Source organism: Pelophylax lessonae (genome assembly GCF_965119305.1).
Source record: "Pelophylax lessonae genome assembly, chromosome: 5".
NCBI lineage: Eukaryota > Metazoa > Chordata > Amphibia > Anura > Ranidae > Pelophylax > Pelophylax lessonae.
Window position 1 is genome coordinate 48377884 of NC_138772.1, and position 15836 is coordinate 48393719.

At 44.5% G+C, this 15836-nt stretch overlaps 1 protein-coding gene across 2 annotated transcripts in view; it reads right to left on the reverse strand.

Annotated features, from left to right (window-relative positions):
• Positions 1–10314, reverse strand: part of DYNC1I1 (dynein cytoplasmic 1 intermediate chain 1) — a 684705-nt gene extending 674391 nt beyond the window's left edge. The window contains exon 1 of one of the 2 annotated variants that reach the window (XM_082258382.1): positions 10100–10314. The gene's annotated coding sequence lies outside the window, so the exon portion shown is untranslated. The remainder of the gene's footprint in view (positions 1–10099) is intronic. The other variant, XM_082258383.1, reaches the window with a different exon arrangement.
• Positions 10315–15836: the final 5522 nt, after the last annotated feature.

The window sequence follows — 15836 nt, forward strand, 5'->3', positions numbered from 1 at the left end:
CCAGGCTATCAGTATAGATCAGCCTAAATGGCTTTGTGATATCAGGCTATTACTATAGATCTGTCTAAATGGCTTTATGATAGCAAAATAGCACTGTGTAAGATTTTTATTGTATTTCAGGTATCCGTAATGGACTGAATTACCTAAGGTTCAGTGCTCCACAAAACATGGATGCTATTAACACGCTTAAAAAATCTGATGCATCAAAATGCAACCTGTTCATGCAAACCAAATGCAGAGTGTATGTTTCGTTAACAACCTTCTTGAAATCGGTTTGCAAAATGAAGTGGGATTTGCAGAATCGGATCGCATGGATGTTCACCCATGCGATCCGAATCTGGTGCGGACAAAGAAGGCTCTTGCATGAGTTTGGTGCGAATGCGGTGAAATGTGAGCCATACAAATCCATGGTTCAAATCACACGCCAGAGACACTGCTTGTAATTCGCACAAGAATGTGCTGCGATTCCTGTGCAAATTACATAAGGTGTCCCGCACCACATCGGTGTGAACCCAAGCTCAGTGTGATTATCTAAGTGCTGATAACACTTTTTCATAGATTTAGGCCCCTTTGATACTTGTGCGACTTGTCCTGCGACTTTGGACTGTAAAATTGCATGACAAGTTGTATCCCATGATTTTCAATTAGTACCATTCATATCTGTGTGACTTCAAGTCGCAGCAACTTCAAAGTAGTCCCTGCACAACTTTGGTCTGACTTTGATGCGACCTGAGATCCATAGACCTCAAGATTACACAGGCATTGCTTCAAGTCGCGTCAAAGTCACGTGTCTTTTATGTCGCACAAGTGTGAAAGGGACCTTACTGTTAACAGACATGATGATACTAAAATACTAATAAATTACTACAAAGATTGCAGTGTTCGGTTCCATTGCCTGCAGAATTTTATTTTGAATAATAATATTTTTTGTGTTGGTGGATCCCACTACCTCCAGATGTAGGGTGTTGCAGTAGAAACTAGCTGTGCTCCATCCTATGCGATACTGTACCTGGGAGGGTTAGAATGCCAATTGCTCTCGGATGATTATATGTTCAGATTTCTTAGCCATCTGGTGACATGGTATAGATATATTGATGATGTTTTTGTAATATGGGATGGGGATAGAGCCCTACTGGATGAATTAAATCATCATTTGAACATGAACTCCTTAACCACTTCAATACATTTTTTTCAAAAACTTGGGCCAAAATTTATACTTCTACATATCTTTGGTAAAAATAACCCAAGTTAGTAGATATTATTTAGTCAGTGTGAAAGTTATAGAGTCTACAAGCTATGATGCCAATCATTGAAAATTGATTACACCTAATCACACCTGATGTACCGACGGCCTATCTCATTTCTTGAGGTCCTGAAATGTTAAGACAGTACAAATACCCCCCCCCCCCCCCAAATTACCCCTTTTTCGGAAGGTAGACATTCCAGGGTATTTAGTAAGAAGCATGGTGAGTTTTTTAAAGTTGTAATTTTTTCCCACAATTCTTGGGAAAATGAAGAAAAAAATGTATTTTTTTTTCACACAAAATTGTCATAATAAAATATTTCTCACACACAGTATAGGCATACTTGCTATTTCATCCCAAAATACATTCTGCTACTCCTCCTGAGTATGGCAATACCACATGTGTGAGACTTTTACACAGCCTGGCCACATACAGAGGCCCAACATGCAGGGAGCACCGTCAGGTGTTCTACAAGCATAAATTACACATATAATTTCCTAATGCCCTATCACACTTTTGAAGGCCCTGGAGCACCAGGACAATTGAATTACCCACAAAATGACCCCAGTTTGGAAAGCAAACCCCCCAACGTATATTCTATAATGAGTCTTTTGAACATGTCGTTTTTTTTCACAAGTTTTTGGAAAATGTGGAAAGAAAATGAAAACCTATTTTTTTTTTTACACAAAGTTGTCAATTTATAGGATATTTCTAACACATAGCATGTACATAGCAAAAATTACAACCCAAAATACATTCTGCTACTCCTCCTGAGTATGGCGATACCACATGTGTGACACTTTTGCACAGCCTGGCCACATACAGGCGTTCTAGCAGCATAAATTTCACATCTAATTTCATTATAACCTATCACACATTTGAAGGCCCGGGAGCACCAGCAACAATGGAAACCCCCCACAAAATGACCCCATTTTGGAAAGCAAACACCCCAACACATAATCTATGAGGCATGGGCTGCAGATAGGTACTCAGGTACTCTGATGGGCTGCAGACAGGTACTTAGGTACACTGATCGGCTTCAGAAAGGTACTCGGGTACTCTGATGGGCTGCAGAGAGGTATTTGGGTACTCTGATGGGCTAGAGACAGGTACTCGGGTAATCTGATGGGCTGCAGATCGGTACTCGGGCTTACTGGGCTGAAGGCAGGTACTATGGTACTCTGGGCTGGAGACAGGTACTCGGGTACTCTGATGGTCTGCAGATAGGTACTCGGGTACTCTGATGGGCTACAGAGAGGTACTCGGGTACTTCGATGGGCTACAGAGAGGTACTCGGGTACTCTGATGGGCTTGAGACAGGTACTCAGGTACTTTGATGGGCTGGAGACAGGTACTCAGGTAATCTATTGGGCTGCAGATAGGTACTCTGTAGGGCTGGAGACAGGTACTCGGGTACTCTGATTGGCTGGTGACAGATACTCGGGTACTCTGATGGACTGGTGACAGGTACTTAGGTACTCTGATGACATGTACTTGAGTATTCTGATGGGCTGGAGACAGGTACTCAGGTAATCTGATGGGCTGCAGATAGGTACTCGGGCACTCTGGGCTGGAGACAGGTACTCGGGTACTCTGGGCTGGAGACAGGTACTCGGGTACTCTGATGACAGGTATTCGGGTACTCTGATGACAGGTACTCGGGTATTTCGATGACAGGTACTCAGGTACTCCGATGGGCTGGTGACAGGTACTCGGGTACTCCAATGACAGGCATTTGGGTACTCCGATGGGCTGGTGTCAGGTACTCAGAGTACCTAAGTACCTGTCATTGGAGTACCCGAGTACCTGTCATCTGAGTACCGGAGTACCTGTCATCAGAGTATCTGAGTACCTTTCACCAGCCCATCAGAGTACCTGTCATCTGAGTACCCGAGTATCTGTCACCAACCCATCAGAGTACCTGAGTACCTGTCACCCTGATCGAGGATGGACTGTGTCAGAGTGACACTCTCCACCCCCGATCCCACTCTGAGCGCCCCTGGGGGGGCGTGCACAAGCGGCGTGTACAAGGACAGTGCACGTGGCCGGCTGTGATTGGACACAGCCGCTCACATGGTAAAGAGTCATTTTTTATTGGCTTTATACACTGATCGGGGATGAGCTGTGTCCCGAGGGACACGCCTCACCCCCGATCGATGTGCTGCATGCCCCGGGGGCGTGTGAGAGCAGCGAGAACGGGCAGACATTATATGACGCCCGCCCAGAAGGACAGAGGGTTCCTGCCGGTGTCATTTCCCTTTACGCCGGTAGGGAAGTGGTTAAATCTAGGACTCCCATGGCTTGTCATCAACAAAAGATTCCTTTCTTAGATGTTCAAATAAAGGAAAATGGCATTCTAGCAAGTAAGCTTTACTGCAAATCGACAGCGGGTAATACAATTTTACAAGTTAGCAGCTGCCATAACAAAGTATATTCCATACAGCCAGTACTTACTAGTGAAATGGAACTGCTTAGAAAAAAAAAAAAAAACACTTTATAAAGAGTAGAAAAAGCCCTACGAAATAGGCTAAAAGTGCCTAAAGAAGGCCTATCAGAGAGCCAATTGCCATACTCATGACTCTACTGTTTGGGAAAAAGGTTCAAAAAGAGTGTTGTAAGATTAAATGTATTACTAGTGTAGTGCTACCCCCGCAGATCATCCGCTTGGTAATTTGAGCTCTTGACTCCAAGAACAACCTCAGTCCCTCTGACACACCTGGTTAAATGAAAGTTACTGCAAGCACTTATAAGAACACAAGTATATATACCTTCAACTCAGCTGTGAATTAGCACAAGGAAATAGACACAAGGCCGTTTAGTAGCAAATGAGCTCAATGTATTGATATAGGGTAGTGTAAATGGTGGTTTGAGCATAAATGAACACACAGGTTCAGACACAGTTCGCTAGAGAGTATAATCACTATGCCAAAGTAATTTAGAAAAGAGTTCTCTACCACTAGACTGGGATTACCTCATGAATCAGCAAAATCAGGAAACAACAGTGCATATACTGTTAGTAATAACTGCAATGTGAATAATAATACAATAACTAGTCTAGAGTGCACTCTAGAAGAATGGCTTAGATATGGTGCAACGTACAGAGAGGTACAGTACTTCTTAGCATAAGCAATAGGTAAAGGTCTCTGTGTGGCAGCTGTAAAGGGACAGTCTTTAGTCATAACTCTTCTGCCGGCTAGTGCCGGGGCCCAGTTGGTGTACATGGGAATAGTCCCAGCCAAGACTGCAGGCAGCAATAAGGCTACTAGATGGCTGTATGGTCAGTTCTTAAAGTGCTCAGTCTCTCTAGCAGCAGATAGTAAATTCCCACAGAAGCAGGTCACCAGTCCCAGTGATATTGCAGCTCACCATCCGATCACACACAGCAATTAGACCACTCCCTGCTCGGCACCCAGGTAACTGTGCCTGTCGGCATCCCCAAACTCAGCACTCTGGATCATGCTAAGGCCACTGAAATGCATCACTGGACTTCTTAATGCTTTTGAAACAGGGCCCCCGTCTGAATGTATTTTCTGTAGACCGCTATAAGAAAGGCAAAAGTGCTTCCTTCCACACCCTCTGGACAGTGGTCTTTAGAGTTTGGTTATGGGTAAGTACTGCCATCACAAGCTTAGTTACGTGGTCCACCATGACTAGAACATGATAGTACCTTTAACATGTCATGTCATGATGGTCAGTACTTCCAGTGGGGAAAACATGTTGACCAAGTCAGACCACACAATGTCCCCAGACTTCTTCAACCAACTGAAACAGGCCCACACATGTCTTTTGAACTAGTCCAAGATCCACAATCTTGTGGATACCCCAGTGTCCCACTTCCGCGTGGATTCTCTCTGTCACAGAAAGGGCCCTAACTTTGACAATAAAACCTGCCAGGTCACTGACAAGTCATGGGGAAACATTATTCTGCAGTACAGTATACAATTAATCAGGACAAGAAAGCCAGCTTGTTGGTAGTTGCTTCAGTCTTTCGTAAGGACTGAGCCACCATAATAACCATTTGGCCTCTATTAACGGGCTACCACTGGATCCTTTCTCTGTGTCTCTGCCCAGTTTTACTCTTTTGTTACATGAATAAAATTTACTTGAGACTTGCTCTAAGGCGTATCTCTTCAGCTTCTTCATCCACATCTTTGTTTTTGAACGTAGAGTTGTTCTACTCTACCGCCCCACCGTTTGACTCCAGACAGCAGGGTGTTTTAGTTTACAGGCTTTCACTGTGTGTGATTGGTAGTCTCTCTGGAAATGGTCCAACTCAACAATAGAACAATAGCTCCAGCATGGGGATGGTGACCTTGCCTGCCTTAGCGGTGTTCGCCTTCTTCACAAAAGGGCAACCTTCTTGCCCCTTGGAAAAGTATTCCTGTCTATGCTTAAATGCTGATAACATTTTCTGAAAATAGGTCATAATTTTTTACATGGCCACCTCCCATGGAGCTATCTTTTTGGATGCAGGAGGGTCTATCGGTTTTCTGCTAATATTAACCATGGGTGTGTCTGAGTCTGTACATGTCTGCTGTGACATAGTAGGGCCAAAGTACCTGAGTCTCCCAGAGAAGGTACTTGCTATTAGTCTCCGGCCTGGCTGCCCACAAGCTGGTTCCAATATAAAAGTGCCTCTAACCTGGGTAATGGCACTCTGCTTCATCCCTAGACACAGGGTCCTAAATACCTTTCTGTAAATAAAATCATAGAGAAGTCTTTAGCAGGGCCCAGATTTGAAGTGGAAATATCTTTGGTGCCTTAGACAGCTATATGCAAAGACAATCAAAGGACTTGCTTCCCAGTGGAAAATTTCAGTTGCCCTTTGAAAATTGGAACACAGTAAAATTCTAGTCCCTTCTTGGATAAAGTAAAATTACTGATGCTTGTGGAGCTCCTTAAGAATAAGACAACTTAGAGTTGTCAGAGCCAACTGAAATTTAGCTAAAATTAATCCAGGATTTGTCACCTTATTTATAATCTGTTTCTGAATATGTACTGTAATTATTTCCACTCTCCATTTCAGAGCCTGGTTTCATGAGATATGATTAGCGGCTTAAATGGAGATGCAGCCACCGCCAAACAGCAGTCCAGCTGCAGTAAAATATGTATATGAGTGATAATCTGTCATGGACCCTGCAATATTTCCTCATCACTGTTATTTTTTCCTATCTCTCAGGTGTTTATGGATACAATTCACTGTATCACAATTCCAGTTTAAATATAGCAGGGCATGTTTATCAAAGCAGAAATTAGTTATTAAAACTACAATTCACTATTCTTCTGTCTTTTCTTTGTTTATGAGCATTTAATAAACAATGCAAAAATTTAACATTTAATCCTCAGTGTATCTATGGAAATCAATTGATTACATAAAAAATGTAATGTTCAAATATGCTCAATATCTCTTAGGATGAAATCAAAAGTATAGTTTTGAATTTGAGAATTGATTGGACAAAACTAACCTTTTAACAAACTAATTAGGGGTTTCAGGAAATTTACCATTGCCTTAAATTACCTTAAATTAAAAAAAACTGCAAAAAGATTCTTTACTCCAGTTAACACAATAGAGCTTGGTCAAGGACTATTCAGCCTGTGATTGGATAGTAAAGGAAAACAAACTAACTGATGAGGTCAACCCTGTGCTTCTCTGTCAACCAGCTCTCTGTGCTATGTAGCAAAGCTTGATTGGTTTGTAATGTTGCTCCTAAAGCCTGGTACACGATCTCCCCTGCTGGACTATTGTGTTCTAACATGGGAATGTCTCCCACAACCCCGCCAGAACACACCGGTGAGCGTTCCAAGCCATTGGCTAGGAGTGCTGATCGGCAGACCTTTTTCGGTCATGCCCCTTCCACAGAAGCTGGTTGTTCGGCCGGCTTCTGCTGGACCTGCTGCCGTATACACGGGCCGAATGTCGGCCGGTTTCTATTGTACTGGCCAATGCTGCCCGATATTCGGCCCGTGTGTATGGCCCTTTAATCTTTCAGTCTGTCTAAGGCAGTGGTACTCAACTTGAAATATATAGCGGTCCTCAAGTGCAGTCGCTGACATTTCAAGTGGGCCTCAGCAGTGCATTTTAATGCATTGCGGTACATTGTCAGTCCTGCTGCATTTTTGCAGTGTATCGCAATCCACACTGAAGAAGTTGTACAATAACCACAGCATTGTGTCAGTAATGATAATCCCCAGCATTGCTTTCAGTGAGTAAAACAACCCTCAATATTGGTGTCAGTGGACACAATAATAACCCCCAACACTGGTATCAGTAGAAACAATAATAACATCCAGCATTGATGTACATGTATGCAATACCAACCCCAAACAATCGTGTCAGTGGATGCAAAAATAACCCTCAACAATGGTGTCAGTGGACACTAATCACCTCCAACATCAGTGCCAGTGGATGCAATAATGACCCCTTGCATTGATGGATACAATAATAGCCCCCACCATTGGCGTCATTGGACAAAGTAATAACCCCCAACATTGATTGATATCTGTGAGGGCAACATTGGTGTCAGTGAGTTTATTAATAACCCCCAACATTATGCCAGTAGTTGCAATAGTAGCCCCCAACATTGGTGTCAGTGGTCTCAAAAGCCCCCAGCACTGGTGTCGGTGCATTGGTGGTCACCAGCAGTGAAATTAAATCCCCCTTGGTTTTGGTGATTAGTGGCAGTGAGATTTACCCCCCCCCACCCCCACCCCTCCATTCCCTGTATTGGTTCTCAGGATTTTTAATATTTTAATACAGAAATGTTAGCTTACTGAAATGTATGCCCATGTACAGTATAGTACATGCTTCCCACTGCTGGCCAGTTTTATGGGGATGCTGATTTCATTTTCCAGCAGGACTTGGCACCTGCCCACACTGCCAAGGTACCAATACCGGGTTGGTACTTTTCATGGTATCACTGTGCTTGATTGGTCAGCAAACTCACCTGACCTAAATCCCATTGAGAATCTGTGGGGTATTGTCAAGAGGAAGATAAGAGACACCAGACCCAACAATGCAGACGAGCTGAAGGCCACTATCAAAGCAACCTGGGCTTCCATAACATCTCAGCAGTGCCACAGGCTGATCGCCTCCATGCCACACCACATTGATGCAGTAATTCATGCAAAAGGAGCCCCAACCAAGTATTGAGTGCATACTATACTGTACATGGGCATACTTTTCAGTAAGCCAACATTTCTGTATTTAAAATCCTTTTTTTTTATTGGTCTTATGAATTATTCAAGTTTTCTGAGATACTGAATTTTGGGGTTTCACTAGCTGTAAGCCATAATCATCAAAATTAAAAGAAAGAAATGCTTGAAACATATCACTCTGTGTGTAACACATCCATATGAATTATATGAGTTTCACTTTTTGAATTGACTTACTGAAATGAATTCACTTTTTGATGATATTCAAATTTTTTTAAGATGGACCTGTATGTGAGCCCTCACCTTGTAAAATAATCCATTCAGTTTAAAACAGAAATGAAAGGCAAAGCATTTGTCTATAAATTAAAAAAACAGTATAAATACCTTTTTTTTCCCTCACATACCCTCTGTTCTCAGCTGCATAAGAGCTGGGCGAGGGGAAACAGCAGGACACTGGTCTTCCCAGTAAATGGCTGTGATGGTGGTGGTTGTGATGGGGGTGGTTGTGGTGGTGGGGGCTAGGGGGTTGGCAGGAACATCAGTGATTTTACACAAAGGAAGCAATACAAAGAGAACAGGATACGTTCATGGTACAGCAGGCACGTATCAGGAATATGATGAGTTATGTGACTGAATATAAGAGGTTTACATTTTCTTTAAAGGAGTTGTAAAGTCTCAAGGTTTTTCCCCCAAAATGCATTCTTTGCATTAAGGTGAAAAACCTTTTCTGCTTCGGTTGCCCCCCTTAGCCCCCCTTTTTCTTACCTGAACCCAATCTTTCTAGCGACGAGCACGAGCGCAGCAGCTCCAGCCGCTCTCTCTGGTCCTCATTGGATAGATTGATAGCAGCAGAGGCCAAAGGCTCCTAATCCAGTGACATAAAAAATCAGGGGCGGGGCCGAATCCTGCTGTCTGTGTCAATGGACGCAGTAGCCAGACTCGTGAGCGCGCCTGCACGGGTGACCCCATGGAAAGCAGCTTTCCATAGGGGGCACCCGATGAAGGGGAGGAGCCAGGAGCAACGCCGGGGCACCCCAGAAGAGGGGGATCGGGTGCTCTGTGCAAAATTCTTGCACAGAGCAGGTAAGTATAACATATTTGCTATTTAAACAAACCTTTACAATCACTTTAAGCTTTTCTGGGCTCAGGTCTACAAATCCCAAAAAGTCCCTTTTCTGGAGAAACAAGATCCCTACACCTGTATCATATTATAGTGATAACCAGATATTCTACAAAATACGACGGACACCTACTTTCCTGATAAGTCACTGTGTATAGCATTGGTTAAGTGCCTTATGCAGATTTTGCATGGTAGAACAAAACTAAGCAAGAACAGGCCAAACTATCAACAACTAGTTAGTTGCTACCAAATGTCATTAGTAAAATAATAATCAATCCATTCCAGCATAAATATTTACAGTAAGTCCACAAGTGATGAGTCACATACAGTATACTAAGAAAATGCTGACGCCCCAGCAAGCCTCCCTATTGGATGTAAGCTCCGGGTGATAGGCAGGTCAGTAGGGCGCAGCCAGTATTCAGAGAAAGATTAAAGAGCCAGACCGCTAAATGCGATGCAAATACTGTGCACGGAGATAGAAATATAAAGCATCAATTTGTAATGCGGTGATGCAGAGCAGCTTACACGCAGAACTCACTGCTACATGCAGAATTCACAGTGACACTGCCATGGTGATATTTACCTTCCTTCTCTGCTATGTGGAGCTTCTTAGGATGGATTGTTGGGTGGGGTGGGAATGCTGCTGGAAGGAAGGAATGAGCCTGGAGTTCTTGATACAGCAGAAGAGATGCTGACAGTAACTACTGCATGATGCTGCTTGAGAATCCGCTGTATCATGCTAGCCCCAGCTCTGTCTCATTAGCATCAGACCATAAGCCACCCCTCTCCTCCACCTCCCCTTGTTTCTGCTGGGGAGGGGAGCCCTGGATCTGCTAGCTCCCTCCCTGCAAAAAGGGGCACACGTTAATCTCACTGAGAGAGCTTTTAGCCAAGTGTGGGCAACCTGCAGCCCTCCAGCTGTTGGGGAAACTGCAAATACCAACATGCATTGCTAGATGGCTTGCTGTTGTAAAATAAGAACTTTGCTAATCCTTCAGAAAAATGGCAACCAATCGCACACAGGACGCTGATTCACTGAGACCAAAACTAGACCAGGTAATGTAAGATGGCATCAGCTCTGCTTGCCACCCGCAGGAGAGGTCTCTCAGATGCTTTTCTCCCCTTTGTGAGCTTAAAGAGTAATGCTGGCCATACACTAGCTGAAAAATCGCTGGAAAATCTGTCATTTGGTCCGATCGTTTGTTTTTCGTCCAGTTAATGGGAACAAATAGAAAATTGTTTTTAACTTTTCAGAGTCGAAAAATCGAAGGAACAGTTTGGAAAATTCTGCTGAACGAACGATAAATTGAAAGGTTAATGTGTTTCTCGGCCGAACTGTTTGCACTAGGCATATGTGACAAACTGAACGAAAAACGTCCATTGAACGATTTATCGTTCGAAATTCGATCATTACATGATGGCACGATCAACTGCTCTCACAGCTGATTTTTAAAAAATTTTCGGCTATACGGCCAGCTTAACTCCACTTTTGTTGAAAAAAAAAAAAAAAAAAAAAAAACATTCCCCTCTAGGAGATCTCTGTACATTACAAGGATTATAACAACCTTTGTTGCAGATTTCTACCTTTTGTTATTCTAAAGGAAATCCCTGTTTGTTTGTGTGTGTCCATGTGAACATGAATCTAGTTGGAGTGATTTCATCATTTCAATCAGCTTCTGCACCTGCAGGACTCTAATGAGGAAAGCTGCTGGGCCTGCATCCCTTTAGAGGTGATTTCCTATTGGAAACATCGCACCAAAAATGCAATTTTTTGTTTTAGGTGTAGCACCCTCCTAGGTAGGTGCTAGGTAAAAATCATCTGTTGCTCCTGCTTCTTATCAGGGGAGCCTGATCTATTGGTTTGCCTGTCACATGTTTCCAGGTGTGATTCACTGGGTCTGAGGGAGTGTCCCCACTGTATCCAATGAGGGAGCTTGTTGGACAGTGGAGGAAACCCAGCCAGTGACACATCGTGTTTTATGGTCCCAGTGGGAGGGCATTCCTGCAATGCATCCTGGATTTGACCATAAATACGGAGGGGACATGTGACAGGGCATCTTTGGCGGGAAGCAGAGTCCCAGGAGGAGGCAGACGGCTGGTCTCTCCTCCTGCAGGTGTGAGGAAGGTGGTTCAGGGAGTCGGCCTAGTGAACCGGGTGTGGAGCTGAACTGCAGAGGATCCAGAGTACTGACAGTGGAGTTGGTGGCAGAGTCTCTCAGGAAAAACAGTGTCATGAGTACTCTGGGATTTGCCACAGGGTCTGCCTAGGAGAGGGGACCACTCCAGAGAAGTCAGGGGATCATGGAGCTAGCTCACACAGAAAGTTTGACAGTAAAGGGGGTGCCGTGTATTTGACCCTGAAGAATAGGAACAAAGGAGGTGCCAGAAAGGACCCTGAAGATTGTTCTGCAGTACAGTTTACCTCAGGAAGTTCACTCAATTCTATTTCACTACTTAGGGCAGGACTCGACAAATCCCGGGTGCCAGGTCGCATTGGTGACTAGAATTAGCAACCGGGCGCCTGGGGTGCACTGCAGGAGGTGTCCTGTCCCTTTTGTGGCCCCTCCCGAGTACGCGCCATCCGATAATTGAGGCCGGGAGTTTGACAAGCAGTCACTAATGGCTCTGTTTCCCCTGCCTGTTCTCAATGCCTGCCTATCTCCTTCCCAAGAGGAGATGAGTTGGAAGTTTTTGCAGGCTTCATCTCCCTGTCCACTTACCTTTGCTTAAAGGTAAGTGGACAGGGAGTGTGGTTATTATCATTATTTATTTTTTTTTTAATTATTTATAAAAAAAATAAAAATAATAATAATAATTATTATTTTTCTTTTTTTTTTTAATTATTTAAAAAAAAAATATATATATATATATATATATATATTTTTCATCATCTCCCTGCCATGCCACAGTCGAAGGCCCCTTTCACATGGGCTGTCTGATCAGGTCCGCCTGTCAGTTTTTCAGGCAGACCTGATCGGACCTTTCAATCTCCTCTATGGAGCGGTAATCTGCCGCCATATGATCCTGTCCTCCAAAAACAGACGGATGGTGGTTCTATTTTCTATCCATCCCGTGGATTGGATCAGATGGCATCGGATGGAAACAGACAGACGGTCTGTTTCCATCCGATTGCCCTATAGAGAGCGGGGGTTCTAGTCGTCTTTATGTGTAAATTTAGTATCCGTTATTTTTTGAAAATAAAGCTTGGTTGTTAGTAAAAAAAAAAAAATTGGCTCCTAATTTTTTTAGCTGGCTCCTAGATTTCACGCAAATTTGTCAAGCCCTGACTTATGAGAAGGTGAAGCAGCGGCCTAGCCGTGACTAGCGTTATACAGTGCTATTCAGCGTTACTCAGCGTTAATCAGCATTACTCAGTCGTCCCAGCAGATTGTGCATAGTTATACAAGTTGGAGTATCCCACTCATTCCCTTCTCCAACCCAAGTTCTAAATAAAACCACAAAAACCAAAGCTACTCTACTGTTTCCTGACTGAGCTAAAACACTTGGGAAATGTTGAACTGTCATGTTGTTGCTAATGGTAACCCAGGGGAACCTGTAACCAGCAGCTCCCAATGGAGTAGTGCTACATAGGGAATGTGTGAAGTCTGACTTGTATCTTAGTGTAGACTTTTGAGAACATCAGTGAGCCAGTCACACAAGCAGGAAATTATGTTTCTGGGGGGGGGGGGGCATATTGCATTTTACAGAAATTTAAAGTGATTGTAAAGTCTCGTTTAAAAAAAAAAAAATAACAAACATGTTATACTTATCTCCTCTGTGCAGTTGGTTTTGCACAGAGCAACCCCAATCCTCCTCTTCTCGGGTCCCTCGTTCCTGCTCCTAGCCCCTCCATTGCTTTGAAGGACCAGTAGGGTAGCTATTGAGGGCCCCCACAGCAAGCAGCTTGCTATGGGGGCATCAGAGCTGAGCTGAGCCGCTATCACAAAGCTGCTGTTCGGCCCAATCTCCTCTCTCCTGATTGGCTAACTGACTTTAATTGACAGCCATGGGAGCCAATGGCACGACGGCTGTGTCTCAGCCAATTAGAAGGGAGAGTCCCAGACGGCAGAGGGACTTGTGGACATTGCTGGACAGGGATGGGGCTCAGGTAAGTATTAAGGGGTACTGGGGAGGCTGCTACACACAGAAGGCTTTGTATCCTAATGCATAGAATGTATTAAGATAAAAAAACCTTCTGACTTTACAACTCCTTTAACCGGTTGCCGACCGCCGCACGACTATATACTGCGGCGGTCAGCCCCGGCCAGGCAGAGTGACGTAGCGGTACGTCACTAGCCTTCGCCGCTCTGGTGCGCGCGCGCGCGCACCCGCGGTCCCGCCGATGACTCGATTGGGGTCAGAACCGATCAGTCATCAGGTCCAGGCCAATCATTTTTGGTCTGGACCTGTTGATCGGTCCTGCCCAATCAGATCACCCTCTAAGCCTGTGAAATGTAAACACAGGCTTAGAGGAGATGTGCCCTCCCCCCACAACGGTCTTTTTGGATCCAGCGTGAGAGGAGAGCACATCTAATTGTAAGTACAGCACCAAGCACGTACATACACACTTAGATAGGCACATTTCACCCCCGATCGCCCCCCGATTAACCCCTACAGCACCTGACACAACACACACTATATACAGCATATAGCATTTACCTATATACCTGTATAAGTGTGATTTGTGAACAGGTGTAGCACTTGCGACCCCCCCTTTTCCACTCAAATTACCCCCCACCCCCCCTAATAAAGATTTAACCCACTGATCTCCCCTGACCCCCCCCCCCCCGATCACCGCCGTTAACCCCTACACCCTCTGTCACATCAGCACTAATACAAACGCAATATACGGTGTTATTGTATTTTTGTATTAGTGTCATTGTGATCAGAATTAGCGCAGGCGACTAAGTTTCTGTCCCAAGAAGGTTTAGGGTCCCCGCCACCCGCCCAATAAAGATTTAAGCCCCTGACCCCCCCCTGATCACCCCTACACCCCCTGCCATAACACACACCGTATACAGTATATAGCATTTTGCTATATACCAGTATAAGTGTGATTTGTGGTCAGGTCTAGCGCTTGCGACCCCCCTTTTTCCACTTGAATTACCCGCCACCCCCCCTAATAAAGATTTGAGCCCCTGATCTCCCCTGACCCCCCCCTGATCACCGCTAGTTAACCCCTACACCCTCTGTCACATCAGCACTAATACAAACGTAATATACAGTGTTTTTGTATTTTTGTATTAGTGCGATTGTGATCAGAATTAGCGCAGGCGACTAAGTTTGTGTCCCAAGGAGGTTTAGGGTCCCCGCCACCCGCCAATAAAGATTTAATCCCCTGATCCCCCCCTGATCACCCCTACACCCCCTGCCACAACGCACACTATATACAGTATATAGCATTTTCTATATACCCGTATAAGTGTGACTTGTGACCAGGTTTAGCGCTTGCCACCGTTCCTTTTATCCTTAGGATACCCGCCAGTCCCTTCCAATAAAGATTTAAACCCCTGATCCCCCCCTGATCACATCCCGTTAACCCCTACACCCTCTGTCACATTAGCACTAATACACACATAATATACTGTTTTTACTGTATTTTGTATTGGTGTCATTGTGACTTGAGGTTGCACTAGCGAGCTAGTTTCTTTCCCAAAGGAGGTTTAGGGTCCCCGCCACCCCCCCCCCCAGATCCCCGGCGCATAGTTTAGAAGTAACCCCTTGATTACCACACACACACACACGCACGCACATACACTTCCATTTCTAGTATAGTGTTTGAACAAATCAATATCTGATCAGAACTATACTAGCGCCCCCATAGTTTAGGGTTCCCAAAACGCGGTGTTTGCACGATCAGCACTGATTCCGGCCAGCACCTGCGTTTAACCCTTTCACCCAGGTAAGTGTAGTAATCAATAGATTACTGTCACTTACAAAAAAACACAAGACACAAAACCGCTGTGTTAGCAGAGTCAGGCCTGATCCCTGCTAGCATTAGCAGTTTTTTTGGTAGCGCTTGAAATAGTCTTCGACAACCAGGTGCTTTTATTACCTGTGAGTCGCATCACTGTACGGGTAAATTTAGTTACCAAAATGTCTAAACATTCGTACAGTGATGAAGCTATTTACAGTATAATGACCATGTCAAGTGAGAGCGATGGGGAAGCCTCACCAGCAGAATCAGGGTCAGTATACGAACCAGATGACAGCAGCGGCTCCCTGACAGATAGCTCTGACGACAGATGGGTCCCTGTTAGACCCAGGCGTACCCGACCCCATTCTGGAGTTGTTGAGATGCAGGAATCGCAGGGTGCTCG